The sequence below is a fragment of the Bidens hawaiensis genome, unplaced genomic scaffold (assembly GCF_021521415.1).
Source record: "Bidens hawaiensis isolate Kalapana, Puna unplaced genomic scaffold, B.hawaiensis_p1.1 tig00035527_1, whole genome shotgun sequence".
NCBI classification, from domain to species: Eukaryota; Viridiplantae; Streptophyta; class Magnoliopsida; order Asterales; family Asteraceae; genus Bidens; species Bidens hawaiensis.
Window position 1 is genome coordinate 168,137 of NW_027496186.1, and position 15,694 is coordinate 183,830.

Below are 15,694 nucleotides of genomic sequence, written 5' to 3' on the forward strand. Positions count from 1 at the left end.
AAAATGAGTAAAAACACATAAAATATAATATATTACGTAGATAAAAGGTGCGGAAAATACGTGTGTTTTACAACACATCACCTATATACTTCTTATGTATGTGAATATGAATCTGGCTTCCTCTTTCTCCGTAACCAATCTCCTCATTTACGATCAATATCTTCTGGAGCCCTTATTGAACGAATATATTTCTATGGAAACACAGAGCATTTTGCAGAAGTCTTTGCCAGGGCTTTTCAAGTTAATTTATGGTTGTTCAAAGATTCTTTCATGCATTATGTTAGGTATCAAGGAAAAGCAATTCTTGCTTCAAAAGGGATGTTTCTTTTGATGACTAAATGGAAATATTACTTTGTCAATTTCTGGAAATCTTATTTTTACCTGTGGTCTCACCCAGGAAGGATTTATATAAAAATAAACCAATTATCCAACCATTCCCTTGACTTTCTGGGTTATCGTTCAAGTGTGCGGCTAAAGCCTTCAATGGTACGCGGTCAAATGCTAGAAAATACATTTTTAATCGATAATGCTATTAAGAAGTTTGATAGTATTGTTCCAATTATGCCTCTGGTTGGATCATTGGCTAAATCGAAATTTTGTAACGCATTGGGGCATCCTATTGGTAAGGCGATTTGGGCCGATTTCTCAGATTTTGATATTATTGAACGCTTTGGGCGTATATACAGAAATCGCAACTAGAAAGAGATTCTTTAACCAGAAAGAATTCGGTTCAGATGTAGGATACCTATCCAGAAGTTTTCGCAACTCAATCATAGATGATGGAATCATCAAAGAGTTGACCTTTTCAAACTCTGTCTGTAACTCACTAGAGGCCCCGAAAACAAAGAGAATATGTGTACAAACGAGATATGCAGCAACAAGAAGAAGGAAAAGGATTGCATAGAGGAACTCCCGAACATTTGTCAGATGTGTCGATATCAATGGTGACTCATTATTTCGATGAATCATTTCTTCGGACACAAGAAGATTATGGAAACACTTACTCAAAATCTCACTTATCATATTCCATTTTGGAAGACATGATTTTTTTCTGAAGAATTCGCCATGATATATCTGATCCATGCATAATATCATGAAAAATTGATACAAATTTTTGGCTGCTACTTAGTATCGGCAATAGGTCTGAAAAAGTATCTAAAAATAAAAACTTTAGATATCTGTACCCTGTCGAAGTAAAGAACCATGGCATAAATGTTTGGAATAGATTCCATTTTGAGAGAGTTGAATAAGCACTATCTGGTTGAAAAGTTCTATACATCTTCCCTTTCTCAACGCATTTCTTTAGACAAAGACTCTGTTTTTTCCTCTTTTCGAATGGTAAAGATTTCTCAGAACCTGGAGTGTGAATCAAACCCATGTTTGAATTGAAATTGAGATACTGATACAAGTTCTTCCCTTTTGAATCAGATAGATTCATATCTGAAAGAGGTTGACAATAAGTTCTTTCAAAATTGACTATGTGTCCCTCTGTTAGAGGTGTTCCAGAAATGTCTGTGATCGAGTAAATAGCTCTACGAACGAATGGATTGGATCGAGTTGGTAAATGGAAAGATTTGTACAAGTTATACGTTTCGTCACCACTTTGTGGAAAAGCCTTAGGTATGAATATGTTAGATACCTGTGACTCAATTGCTGAAATAGTATCTCTCCCCCAAAAAGCATGTTTTTTTTTACCGACGCACAAAGAAAATATTTTGTTGCGAATGAACAAGATATTGAGGAATTGTCCATACGTAAAATCATAATTATTGATACGGGCCTTTTCCACATAAAAGGGGAATCTTTTGTTACAATAGAAGCAGAAGTGATGTGGATTATTCAAGAATCGAAGTTTATTTCCTTTAAAAAAAGAAGATCTGAATGAACTTCTATGAATCTATCATATAGATGAGGATAAACTAGTGACCTCAGATATTAATGAAATCTATAGACGAATTATCTATCAGAATAATACTCTTACAGATCTATTAACAAGTATAGCTACGCCAGAAGAATTAATAATATCTCAGGAAAAATTGCTACAAGAAGCCGTGGATGCACTTCTTGATACTGGAATCTGCGAGGGTACTTCCAGGAACAGATCCAGCGGAGACGCAGTGAGGCCTGTAGCTCAGAGGATTAGAGCACGTGGGTACAAACCACGGTGTCGGGGGTTCGAATCCCTCCTCGCCCACAATCGGCCCAAAAGGGAAGGGCCTTTCCCTCTGGGGTAGGAAAATCATGATCGGGATAGCGGGCTATGGAACTTGGGTGTGGGTCTTTTGTCGAAATGGAATAGACTTTTTATTTATTATTTATCGTAAATGAGTGAAGCATTACACATAGTATGCGTATGCCCGTCCCCCATCAGCGTATTTTTTTGTTTTACACGCTCGTAACTCTTCCTCAGCCAGGATGAGGCAAAATAGCAGAGCAAGTACAAGTATTAGTAGCATAACAAAAACGCGTTCCTCGTCATTAATATGTTTGCTCGCAGCAATTGTGGCCTCTCGGTAGAATCGATGACTGCATCTTTGATGCACTGCTAGTATAGTACATCTGAGAATTCTTAACTGGATAGTTGTAAATAGCCCCAGGGCTATGGAACAAAGGAGTATCCCGGTGTAGTATGTTCCAGCAAAGAGTTGCTGCAGTAAGAAACAAAAAGATAAACCAAACAAAACGACAACATAAAGGCTAAAATTGCAGGTAACCATGCTTCAAAGACCACCAGTTGTCTTACTTGTAATTTTATTTTGCTATATAATTTATACTTTTCTGTGATTTGATGTGTAATACCCTTGAGGCAGAATTCTCAATTGTAATTTTGTTTTTGAAGTAATGTGATTTATTTGCTTTCAAAATTTGATGTGTATTTTAAACAAAGTGTAAGTAATCCAAACCTGTTTTTGTGCATCTTAGCTTGTTCCAATCTAGGGGAGATTGTTGGGTCAAATGTTTAACAAGGAAGATTGGAATCTTCTCAACCTCCTCAAAAATGGCTAAGTGTGGAACTCGAGCAAGCTTAGGATCTCCGAGCATGCCATTTACTAACTCGAGCATGATATCTTATGCGAGTAAGGTTATCTTCAAGAATTCTTCTAAGTGTTTAAAGTTTCGAGCAAGCTACACTTCATCGAGCAAGGATGTTCTTCAATCAAGCACAGTTTGTATACGAGCAAACACTTGATTTATTTAAGCTTAAACAAAGATTACAAGTGTTTTGGTGGGTCAAGCAAGGATATAATAAAGGAAGATCTCAAGTATGCCTGTGAGGAATCAATGAATTATTCTAAGTAAAACTCTGGGTATAATTAAATCTCGAGAAAAGCTACAGTACCCGAGCATACTGGGTTTGTTCATAATAATACTTAGTGAAGATTGAAGATATCAAAGAAGAACTTGTTTGTTCGTGGGATTTATCCTAGCAAAGTTGGGATCAATCATGAAGAATGAAGTCTACTAGAGAAGAATATTTTTTAGGAAAATATTCTAAGTAAAGTATGCTCGAAGGAATGCTTCGAGCACACTCGAGGATTACCATGTCTGCTCAACAAAGATAAATTTTGCTCGAAGACTTGATCTGACACTTGTGTTTATTTTAAATATGTTTTGTAATCATGAAGGGTTTTCTAGAAGGAATTCTTGGGTCCCATATAAGGAATACTATGATACATCATTTAGGACGGTCCCGTTGCACACCTTTCAAGAGCAAACTGAATATTCTCTTCTAGGGCACCGCACCAGACATTCTTACATGAAAACCCTAAAGTTTCCGTTGTACATTTATGATTAATTAATATGATGAAAATTTTTTGAGTTATTCTTGTGTTTGTTTAATAGTTTACTTACTATTATTAGCAACATCCCCATTCTAGCTGATTCCGCCGGCTATTATCAAGGGGTCTTTACATATTTCGATTTCGTGTTTATTCTTGTCAGTCATTCTGGTTGTGTCACGAAATCACAGTTTTGAAGGTTTGATTTATTTTATCTTACGAGCAAGCGGATTCGGTTCTGAAAAGTTGTTCGGAACTGATTGGTTTGCTCGAGTAGGGCTGCAAAGGCTCAAATCGTTTGGGTTGTGTGAGTCAACCAAGGAAAGTAATCGATTTAAGCGAGTCCATCGATTGAAAGTTCAATTACCTGCGATAGGTATGGAGTTATCCGAGCGATTTGGAGTGTTACGGTGTGATACCGATAAGGGAGAAAACTGTCAATATGTGATAGACTGATCAAAGAGTGATGCTGATTGTGTGAAGCAATCAAGAACAATGCGAGAAGTCAGTTGTGTGAAGCAATCAACTTGGCTATGAAAGAAGGTTCGAGAAGAACTGATCTGTAACTGATCAAAGTGAGGAATTCGGGTGATTCGTAAGAACAAATAAATGCGAGAAGCTGACCGGGGAGATGTCACAACCCGCCAAGACGGAATCACGGGGCGAGACGTAAAATGGTTCAACGAGCATATGATTATTGCAAACACAAGCATGCATTGGATACATAAAAGTTTAAAGTTTACAACCAATTTATTTAATTTAAAAGACAGCAGTTTCAAAGATTTCTCAAATACAACCCAATGACTTGGATTATACTAGCTAAATCTCTCAAAAGCGTATCTATGACATGCTTGTTTTTCTTAAGTAGTTTGCCATGCAGCATCGCCTAAGTATCTGAGAAACATACTTAAAAAGTCAACATAATGTTGGTGAGCTCACATGTTTATATATATGAAAAACGGAAAACCATTGATGATAACAAATCACAATGTATGTTACGATAACCAAAACAAGTTAGGTGGATTCTCGTGGTCTAGCTAAAACGAGTTGCAATATATGAGTCTATAACCAAGCCTGACAGGTTCCTTTTGCCTCGTCATGTGGCAGTCCACATGATGTACTTAGATAATATACAATTATTTGACTGGGTAAGACAACGGTTAGCGCGACCAACCATGACCGGGGGTTGTCAATCCCAATAGTACTATTCATATTTCCACAGCTAATGCATAGTTAATGGTTATATATTAATGTTGAGGACTTAATGAGCTCTAATGTATCTGTGTCACAACCCGTTAAGTGATTTGCGGAAGCGTAAAACGGAAATGTAACGGACACCTCTGGTATCAACCACATTGTTTATAAAGAACAATACAAACTAGTTTACAATATTTTACATCGATCTAACTTTGTTTACAACTAGGTGATATAAATTAAATCCAACCCGTTAAGCCGCTTTACTTCTTACTAGCACACTTGCATCAATTCACCCAGCATGATTGCAAGTCAAACACGTAGCACGTTGACTTTCTAGTCCAATTCTGGTATACCTGAAAAAAATGTGAAAACGGGTCAACTACAAATAGTTGGTGAGTTTCACGAGTTTCAAAAAATCTATTAGTTACTCGGAATGAAACTTCCATTAGTTCACTAACTAGTACATTTCTCGGGGATAAGAAGTTACTCGGAATGAAACTTCCATCGGTACCTATATCGAATGAGGCTGAAGTATATTACTCAGTAATTACAGATGTATTATTTCACCACAATTAAGTCTTATCGTGTTTAATCGGGTCCGATCACTAATCGCGGCCTCTAGCCGAGTTAGACGTCGATTTTCGTTCTTGGTTTAATTTAGAACATTTCTTTTTGGAGCGTTTCGTACTTCCACACTCATAGAAAGCAGGAGGGTTTGTCATAGGTTGTGAGCAAATTGGTTACAATTAGGATAATTGTCAATGGTGAAGTTAGAACGGTCGGCTTATCGCGCTCATAATGTTTTCACAGCTACATGCATAGTATCCAATACTCCTGCTTTTATGACATACCTTTATTCGCCATTTCCTTATATGATAATAATTACATTTCCCACACTTTGGCGAAGGTTCGTTGTATATTATTCGTTCGGAACTAAAGCTAATCTCATTATCGATTTGAGTTGTAGGGCGCGCATGTTTAATTAGTTGTAATTCTTGTACCTATGTTTCGTGTTTGGTTCGTTTTGTACTAGATGATTCCCCGGTAATCTCAACACACCATTTCTGACCAAATCAAAAGCTATCATACCGGCTTGAGTCATGACATTTTTAAAGATTTAGTGGTAAACCGAATTAACTAAAGTTCTTACTTCCAGGGCTACTAACTCTGGCACTAATCATACCAGATCGTTAGAACAGTTTGTGTATTCCAGCTGATCCACACCTTTCTTTTTCAGTTTCCCAGTTTCGTATTCTAATTTCTAGATTTCATTCTTTGGACGAAAATGTCTTAATAAAAGGGTTTTAAGTTTTATCCAAGTCATACGATTGGTTGCCTCTTGTTACCGAGTTTGTACAATCGTTATCTTTCAAATATGTGATGATCAATTTTTGGTATTGATAACAGATTTTATCGTTTCGATTAATTTTACCAACCCCTTTACTCTTTTAGCACTACCAGAATTTATAGGTTTGCACAACGTAATTTGTTAAAATGAGTATTCCCGTTGGAAGGATCACTGTTGTTACGACTAGTATTCGTGTTCAGCAAGAGATTTTTATTGCCAATGGCATTTAGTGGGGGAAATTATCATTATCGGTGGTAGCATTAGTGTCCAGTGGGGGAGTATTATTGTGACAATGTTCGTTTTTATCAAGAAAATAACATTTGTAATTGTATTAGTATTGGGCAGCAAAATAATATTTGCGGCCGTATTATTGTTTGGCATTTGATTTGTATTGATTATCGTATTAATGCCGGCAGCGAATCGCGCTGCTATTGTCAGAATTACTATCTACAATTGCCGAACAATCATTTCGGCCAGAATTGCCTCAAATCACGTGTTTGTTTTCTTCAGGATCATTCTACAATGATAAACAACTAAACTTCACATAATAGTATTTTTTTCCTATAACTCACTACACAGGAAATCACATGTCACACCCCAACCTAAGGCGGAAATGCCAGGGCGTGAGCATGATTGCTCATAGCTCGAGGTAACTATCATGCAATAATTGTGACAATATCTAATAATTAATTCATTCCAAAAATAACCAAATAATATCCAAAAATAGTAATTTAATTTCCAAACAATAATCCATGACAAAATAGAAATAATCCAAATTATAACTTAAATAAAGTGTTTCTTGAAATGGCCTAAGGTCTCAATCTAGCATTCCAATACTCCAATTCTTCAGTTTAAACGATAACCTGCATATACATAGAAAATACAATAGTTTTGTCAACAAAAAATGTTGAGTGAGCATGCCATTAATTTTGCAATGATATATATAATATGAAAAGTAGCAAAACGCAAGTAAAGCGGTAAATAAACCAAACCAAAGAGCAAATAAGTGTCAAGTGAACCATTGCCAAGCGAATCGGGCGCCGGTTAAAACTAGATGGTCATACGATCATACTATATTGAGAATATGGTGGACCTCTCCGAATGCGCAAATTAAACAAGTAATCAATTTAGAAAATAGGTCTAGCAATTCACACACAATACCACATTTGCTAATGTTAAGATATGTATAATATGAAATATTATAAGTACGTATACGCCCCCAAAACTTTTATAAATATGTGAAAACGGGGGAATGACAAAACTCACATATGATGCCTCTAGAACTCGTGACTCTTTTGGGCGAATGTCAAGTCATTTCTGGGCATCAAATGCACCTGGGAATTTAACCAAATTAAACATTAATGAAATCCTTCGAAGTGGGAAAAAGAATCAACAAAATCGGAGTTCGTTTGATACCTTAAACAGGATGACAAGTTAAAAGTATCACTGCAGTATCGGTTCTTGCGCAGTATTGACTTTAAGTGGATTTGAAAGTCGAAAACTTGATAACATGAATTGAGGCCGGTGTTAATCTTTCAGGAGGAGATTGAAGGTTAATATAGAAGAAGAATGGAGTCATTTAGTTGAATTTGGAGTGAGATATGGGTCTTCAAAGTTGACTTTCAACTGCTGGTAGAATCTAGGATAGAGATAGTGAAAGATTTGGTAGATTTTGTAGGTGTTGGAGTGGAGTGTAAGGTTGTCCAAGATATTGAAGAGTCCAAGAAGTTGACTTCTGGATATCTTTGCAAGATTTGAAATATCTTTGCTAAGTCAACTATCATCTAGAAGGTAAATAGATAAAGAAAAAGAAATGTAGGAAGGAAATGGTTTTGAAACTTTAAAATGTTATGACTAGATACTTGGAATTGCATATGTTATTTAGTAGAGAATCCAAGGGGTTATATTTTTAGGAGAGTTGGAAGTTATCTCAAGAAGTGGATAAAAAAAATGTATGACTTATATGTGTGTGCATATCTCGACAGATTAAGGAAAAAGGAAGCACGTGTATTGTGTTTTAATATATCTATAATTATGTCATACAAATATGATTTAATTTTGTTAGCTTTTAAAAATATATGGATTTTACTAGGTTATACATGCACTTTTGTAGTATAAATAAAGAATAAACATTAAATAAATCATGGAGGGCTGAAAGTGAATACTTATAATTTCAAAATTTTATTAAAGATTAGGATCCGAAAGATGTTCGTACAATGACAAAATAAAAACAAACGAATATGGTAAAAACCCGAAATGTTACATCACATTAGCTAACATTCAGGTAATTCAAATAGCAATTACGTGTTACACACAACGAATCATGTACCCATATACCCAGGATAGTACACAGATATAGCCTAATGAGGCCATTGTTTGCATGTATATATCGAAAATTGTCATCCCGTGACAAGAAATTTTAACCCGGTAAGGGTCAATGTTTGTACTAATTGATCCAAATCATCCCTCATATCAGCATAGCACACTACCAAATGCTTGCTGGGAGTATCAAAACTATACACAATAGTGTCATACTATCCTCGTCTACCCGGGCACATAGTATAATAATCACGAATAGTTCACAACTTGTACAACAATTATACAGATGTAATCCCACCCAACTATCATGCCTCTCCCGTAAATAGACATTTGCTCGTTATGAGTTTAAACAGTGTGTTATAGTCGGGAGGCATTTGCATATTTTCCTTGACCTTTGGATGTTATTAAATGTAACTACAGAATATTCTTTCGTTAGGTCAGTCGGTACCCACAAGCATACTGTGTCTACTAAAAATGATAATTTGTTAGTTGGGAGTAAGCATGAGAACTACCAGCCAAGATACATCATTGGTCCACGAGTGTGAGGGTTCTCTTTTATGATAAACTGGTCAGAGTGACAACAATATAGGAGTGGTTAGAGGTACTCATACACAGAGGATTTGATAATTTTATTAGTTAAGAAGGTTCATCAAGGTCGGTGGTACTGATGAGGTATTGAGGAATTACTATTTTCATAAATGGTGTATGATACATGTAGGTGGTCACGGTTTGTTATATTATTGAAAATTAATAGGATAGTTATTATAGTTATAGTTTGAATATCCATACTCTTTCTTAAGTATTTTCTTGGGAGTAGTGTTTATTTTTAAACAATGGAAGTGGAGAGATGGCTAGAAAATAGTTCAATTTGCTGTTAGAAACTGGTATGTGAGATAAAGATTAGTCCCGAATCAAGAAGTGTCATGTTCCCTTGAGATGGGTGTACGTATATCATACCTTCCACAGTTCCTTTTTGGGCCTTAAACTTACGCTCGGTCTGTGATTCAAACATATAATAAGGTTTAGTTTGGATTTGCTAGAACGTCCTTGTATTCCAGTTTACAGTTAACATCAGTTCTTCGTCCGATATGAGACTGCTGATTTCAACATCTTTTGTTTCCACAGTTTGTCATAAAATAATACTTTTCAATAGTAGGAATTAGAGTAGAGAATATTATTACTTAAGGCCAAATAAAATATTTTATTTGTTATGGTCAGGTACAATATTAATTACGATAAAATATAATATTATTTTTAATAAAATACAATTTTAATTTAATATTGATTATAATCGACTATAATATTCGTTACACGGAGACTTAGTATTATTAACAGTCCAGTACGTACACGTATTCGTACACCTTGCTCCAGATAAGCACGTATGTGTGTTATATATATACATACTCAGTATTACCTTTAATACACATATGTTGCCATTTTTACCTACCCGTACGTTCCGCGACTTCTCCCCGAATCTATTATTATGTTCCGGACCACAATATCCCACTTGCCCTACAAGTTTATCCCGGCATCCATCAGTATATAATACTAACTATTATTTATTTTCCCAGAGTTAATCGAACCTACGGTTATATTTTAGGTATCCTAAGGGATAACCTGATCATTTATAACCAATGGCTCTGATACCAACTTCTCTCACAACATGTTAAGTGATTTCCGGAAGCGTAAAACGGAAATGTAACAGACACCTTTGGTATCAACCACATTGTTTATGAAGAACAATACAAACTAGTTTACAATATTTTACATCGATCTAACTTTGTTTACAACTAGGTGATACAAACTAAATCCAACCCGTTAAGCGGCTTTACTTCTTACTAGCACACTTGCATCAATTCACCCAGCATTAATCACAAGTCAAACACGTAGCACATTGACTTTCTAGTCCAAGTTTGGTATACCTGAAAAACATGTTAAAACAGGTCAACTACAAATAGTTGGTGAGTTTCACGAGTTTCAAGAAATCAATTGTGCGTACAACAATCATAGTTTGTAAATTAGCAAATATGTATGTATGTACGTTCACAAGTACGTTTGATTGTATGTTTATGATGTAATTATGCTAAGCTACAGTGAAGTCTTGACTGTCTGTGCTGCTTGCATCCATTTTCCACGCCCAATTAACCACTGTTGCTCCCCTTCCGCCCACAACATGCCCCGATAGCTATGTCTAACACTACATAGCCTGTTTGTATAAGTATGGTCATGTTCAAACGGTGCTATGTGACATGGCAACTAGGCCGATTCCGTTTGGGTTTGTCAAACCAATAGTACTATTCACAAGCCACCGGCTCGAACTCAATCACTGTGTTCGTGGGGACTTTTGTGTGTAAGCACTTAGATAATTCTCATCATCAAACAATTCAGAGTATATATATATATGTATAGACATGGTTTTCACCCAAAGTTCGTAAAAATAGTTTACAAGTGGGGTCATGAAACTCACAGTTTAATCGGGATTCAGTATAGCGACGTCTTTCAGTTCGTTTGACTCGTATCACTAGTCCCTATAATGAATATTATAATAATATTAATAATATTATCATAATCATTATACTAGACTAGGCTATATAGCTAATCTGGGTATAGCTGTTACACCCAGAAAATGTCAGTAGACTTAGATTGTGATGTCGTTCAATGTCTAATACTTAAAGCCAAACTTGGCCCAGTTTCCCCGTTTCCCAGTTGGGCCAAGTTGTACGTTTATTCGTTTAGAAAACATTATGGGGATGTAAGCTTGGGTAAACGTATTGGTCAATAAAATGATTAAGTTATAAAGAAAGATCACATATTGGGGTTCTGGATTCGCTACGGGGCTCATTTCTGTTTATTCAGTCTGATTTGAGAAAGACGCGCACAATCTATCCAAATTGTCCGGTTTTCTCATAAAAAGTTTGTTTTTACTTAATTAATCCAAAAATATGATTTTTGATCACTCTTGGTGTTATGATATTGCAATAGATTCGTTAATCACGAACTGTCGGTTTTAATCAGAATTGAATTTGTTTAATCTTTAAATTAGCATAATTTATTATCCATTAATCATTAGACTTTGAAATTTTAACCACTTATCAATTAAAATATGCATATTTTCATAAAAATATTTCTGGAATTATTTACTGATTCATTAATTTATAAAAATTTATTTTTCTGCTACATTAGCTCGAAAATCGTCCGTTTATACCAAATGATCTACGAAAAATCCACCAAAATTTCTGAGTAACCATAATACATTCCAAAACAAACTGAAAAAATTCAAAACTCTAACAACTATTCCAAATATTCTTTTCGAGCCAAAAACGATTACAAAAACTCAAATAAATGCGAATGCACAAAAGATATTTAGGCTTTTCCAATTGAACCAAAATTTCATATGTGATCATAATATACCAAATCTGAGTTCCCCAAAAAATTTCATAATTTTTCAAGTATTTTAACTATTTTTCCCAAATAAATCCCCCAATTCGGTAATAAATTCGCCAAATATTCTCGGATGGTCGAAAAATTACAAAATTTGGAAAGGAACTCAATCACATGGTCCCGGATGTCCCTGAAAAAATTTATAACCTAAAACCAAGCACATCACAATTGAATCATAAACAGCCCGTAATCGAGCATTTCGACATTACCTTTGCGATTTTGGTTCGTATTCGCCTTTCTAATCAACTTTTTGGGTTCTTGTGCTTCTATGAAGATTGATACGGATCCTATGTCACAAAACAAGCAAGTTTCATCAACATGGCAACCTTTTAACTTAGGGTTTCGGCTAGGGTATTAAACCGAATTTTTGAACCGTAAAAACGCCGTTTAAACCCTATACTCCGTGTTTATGGCCAAAAAAAACTATCAAACCAGGTTCCTTACCATATGTATAATCAAAACATGTTTTTGGATCATTTTTATGATTTTTGGGTGGTTAGAAGTGGTTTTTAGCAATGAAACTATGTTTATATGTAATCAAATAAGTTTAAACACACATAAAAATTGATCAACTTACTAAAATATCTTAAGTTTTGTTGAAAGAGTGAAATAGCAGTAGGGTTTTAGTGTATCTTCTGAAAAAATTTTACTAAATATCTTGTAGTAGCTTAGTAGAAAAGAAAGCAACATATATAATACTTTAAATGTTGGCGTACGGAAATTTTAATTGCCCCTTGAGCCTCATTTTGGCCCAATGGGCTCGATTTGCGTGCCCGGACGTGAAATGCCGAGTCCAAATTTATTTCGAGTTCAGTTTTTGTCGCGAAAAATGTATCGGGTACGACAAGCAGCGCGAAAACAAGTGTTTTTCGGCTATTTTTGTGTAAATTTATAAAAACATAGTATTTGTTTGTAAAACTCGAAAATATTTTCACAGATCGCTTAAAACATTCCCACTAAGTGTTTTGTAAATCTTTTTTGGCTTAACGGATGAGACAATGCTTGTTTTGTAACTCTCTTTCGCGTTTAAATCCATAGCTGGTAGTTAAACGAGTATGTTTTCGTTTAACTGGTTTGCTATCGAACTAAGGCCATAATACTAATATGTTAACTTATATTAAACGTATATCACTTATAGATGTTCCCCCCGAGATATCCGAGTCATAAGCAGACCCGTTTGGTTAATCGTTCGTTCGATACGTAATACGCGTTTAATCGTTAAATTGGTAATTGCGTATTAATGTATACCAAGTTTTGTCTCAATTGTCACAATCTGTCTCATATATTCATAAAACCTAGTTATGCCTCTTGTTTTCATGTTATCATGGTAGTAATGAAATGATGTTTGAGGTATGTTTCTCCCCCGAGTTTGTAAAACGGCGCTTTGACATCTTCTTAACCCGAGATGGCTGGGGAGAGCAAAGGTTCCTTTTTTTGAGGGTACTTCCGGGAACAGATCCAGCGGAGTAAAACTAGTAAAAGGGGGCCATGAAAACTCACATTTGAATAAGAGGTTAAATTCACAAGTTCACTTATGTACCCACGATTTGTTGTTGGTGCCCTAAAGAATTAAGCATACTTAATTTAGGGTGGGGTTGTGTTACAAGAGTGTTAGGCCTTAAAGAGAAAACAATATATGAAAGTTATGATGTTAGAGATGTTGATAACCTTTATTTCTGATTTGGACAGATTCTGACCCGGATGTTCGGATTTGTTAAAATTATTAAATATCGACAAAATTTTATAAAATTCTCCACTTTATTGGTTTGTTGTGTTGTGAACAACTTTTGTTTAGAAAAGTTTCTGATTTGGATCCCCAAAGTATAAGAAAAATGCCCATCTTTCAAAAGTGTATAAATTTGCGCGCTGTTGTAAAGAGGACTCTTTGGAGGTCCAAACGAAGGTGTTTATCAGAGTTCATTATACCGATGGATTCGTCTTTCGACAAAATTTGTCATAGAATCAAGATTTAACACATTGGGATTAGTTATTAGTAAATTATGGATGAAACAAAATCGGGTCAGAAAGCTGTTAAGATTACGGTTACACTTATATGCACCTTAGCAATATTTTAAGCGATTTCGTGTTAAGAAAAATTAGTTGCAAGTATGTAACCATGTTTTAGTGCGGATTCACAGAATGTGGAGGTATTTCCATCCATGCAAGCGGGATCCATGATTAACTTAGGGCGGATTCATAGAATGCGGAGGTATTTCCATCCATGCAACGGGATCCATGTTTAAGTTAATGCGGATTCACATAATGCGGAGGTATTTCCAATCATGCAAACAAGATCCTTTGATTATGTTAGCTTATTTGAAGATTATGATGAAGAAATCTTAGTAAAGATGCAAAAACAATGAACTTTAACGAAAGATTTTGTCGAATACTTGCCGAAAACGTCGCCGGAAAACTTCATCGAAAACGTCGCCTGAAAACTTGGCCGGAAAGTTCGTCAGAAACATCGCCGGAAAACTTGGCCAGAAACTTTGTCGGAAACATCGCCGGAATACTTGACCGGAAACTTTGTCGAAACGTCGCCGGAATACTTGACCGGAAACTTCGTCGGAAACGTCGCCAGAAAACTTGGTCGGAATGTCACCGGATTTTTATCTTAGAGAGGGATGGTGAAAGAGAGTTGACATGTAAATGAGTTGGTGAAGAATGAAAGGAATTGTTGAAATTGTGAAGGTTGATGGGTTTATATAGAAAAAGAATGTGAGATTTAATTGGTGGAGAGTGGAGGTGGGTAATGGTTTTGAGTTAGTGGTTTGGTAAAAAGGTGGTTAGTAGGGCCCACCATTTTTATTATTAATTATATATTTTTTTCTTTGAAAGAGCTAGTTAAATACCGGGTATTATCGCGTGTCGTTTTTATACAATAATTTCAGCTTTAAGGCATTTTACGCATATTAATTACGAAATAACATTATCAGCTAATATTATATGATGTGCAGTAAAAAATATTTGCACCAGGTGTTGGTCAACTAAATTTGGCTTAAAAGCTGGTGTAAACATACAGTGCATGCCAATTCCAGGTGGAATGATACAAAATATAACTAGAAATGTTTTTCACTTCATAAATCATATATTCACCATAAAATATACAATTTATGAATTTCTTAACATACGAATTATTTTTCTGATTTCTAGAATTTGTTAGGCAGTTTCTGGTATGCATACCGGGTATTTTCACTGCATTGTCATGGGTAGACATACGAAATGAAATTATATGTAAATCGAAGGTTTTTGTCTAACGATAATTACTAGGTGATTAACCAAAATAACTTTTAACTATGATTTATGTGGTAGATTATTGGCGAAGATTTACCAGTAATTTTACCGGTTGTTAAAGGAGAGATCGATCAAAACTTGTGTGAAACAAGTTGTGGAAGAAGGCATCAAGGTAGTCAAGTTCGGGAGAACCGAAAGAACACATCTATGGATCATGAGAGTTCCAGGGAGATCAAGACCAATATGGTTGTGAAAGCCGAGATGGTTAAGTCACATAGGTCAAAGAATGCAAGTTTAAATCAAAGATCACCTATTTCAAGTCGGAAATTAGGGGATGACTATTGGATGTAATTTCCAGCTTAATAGGCCCGTCACA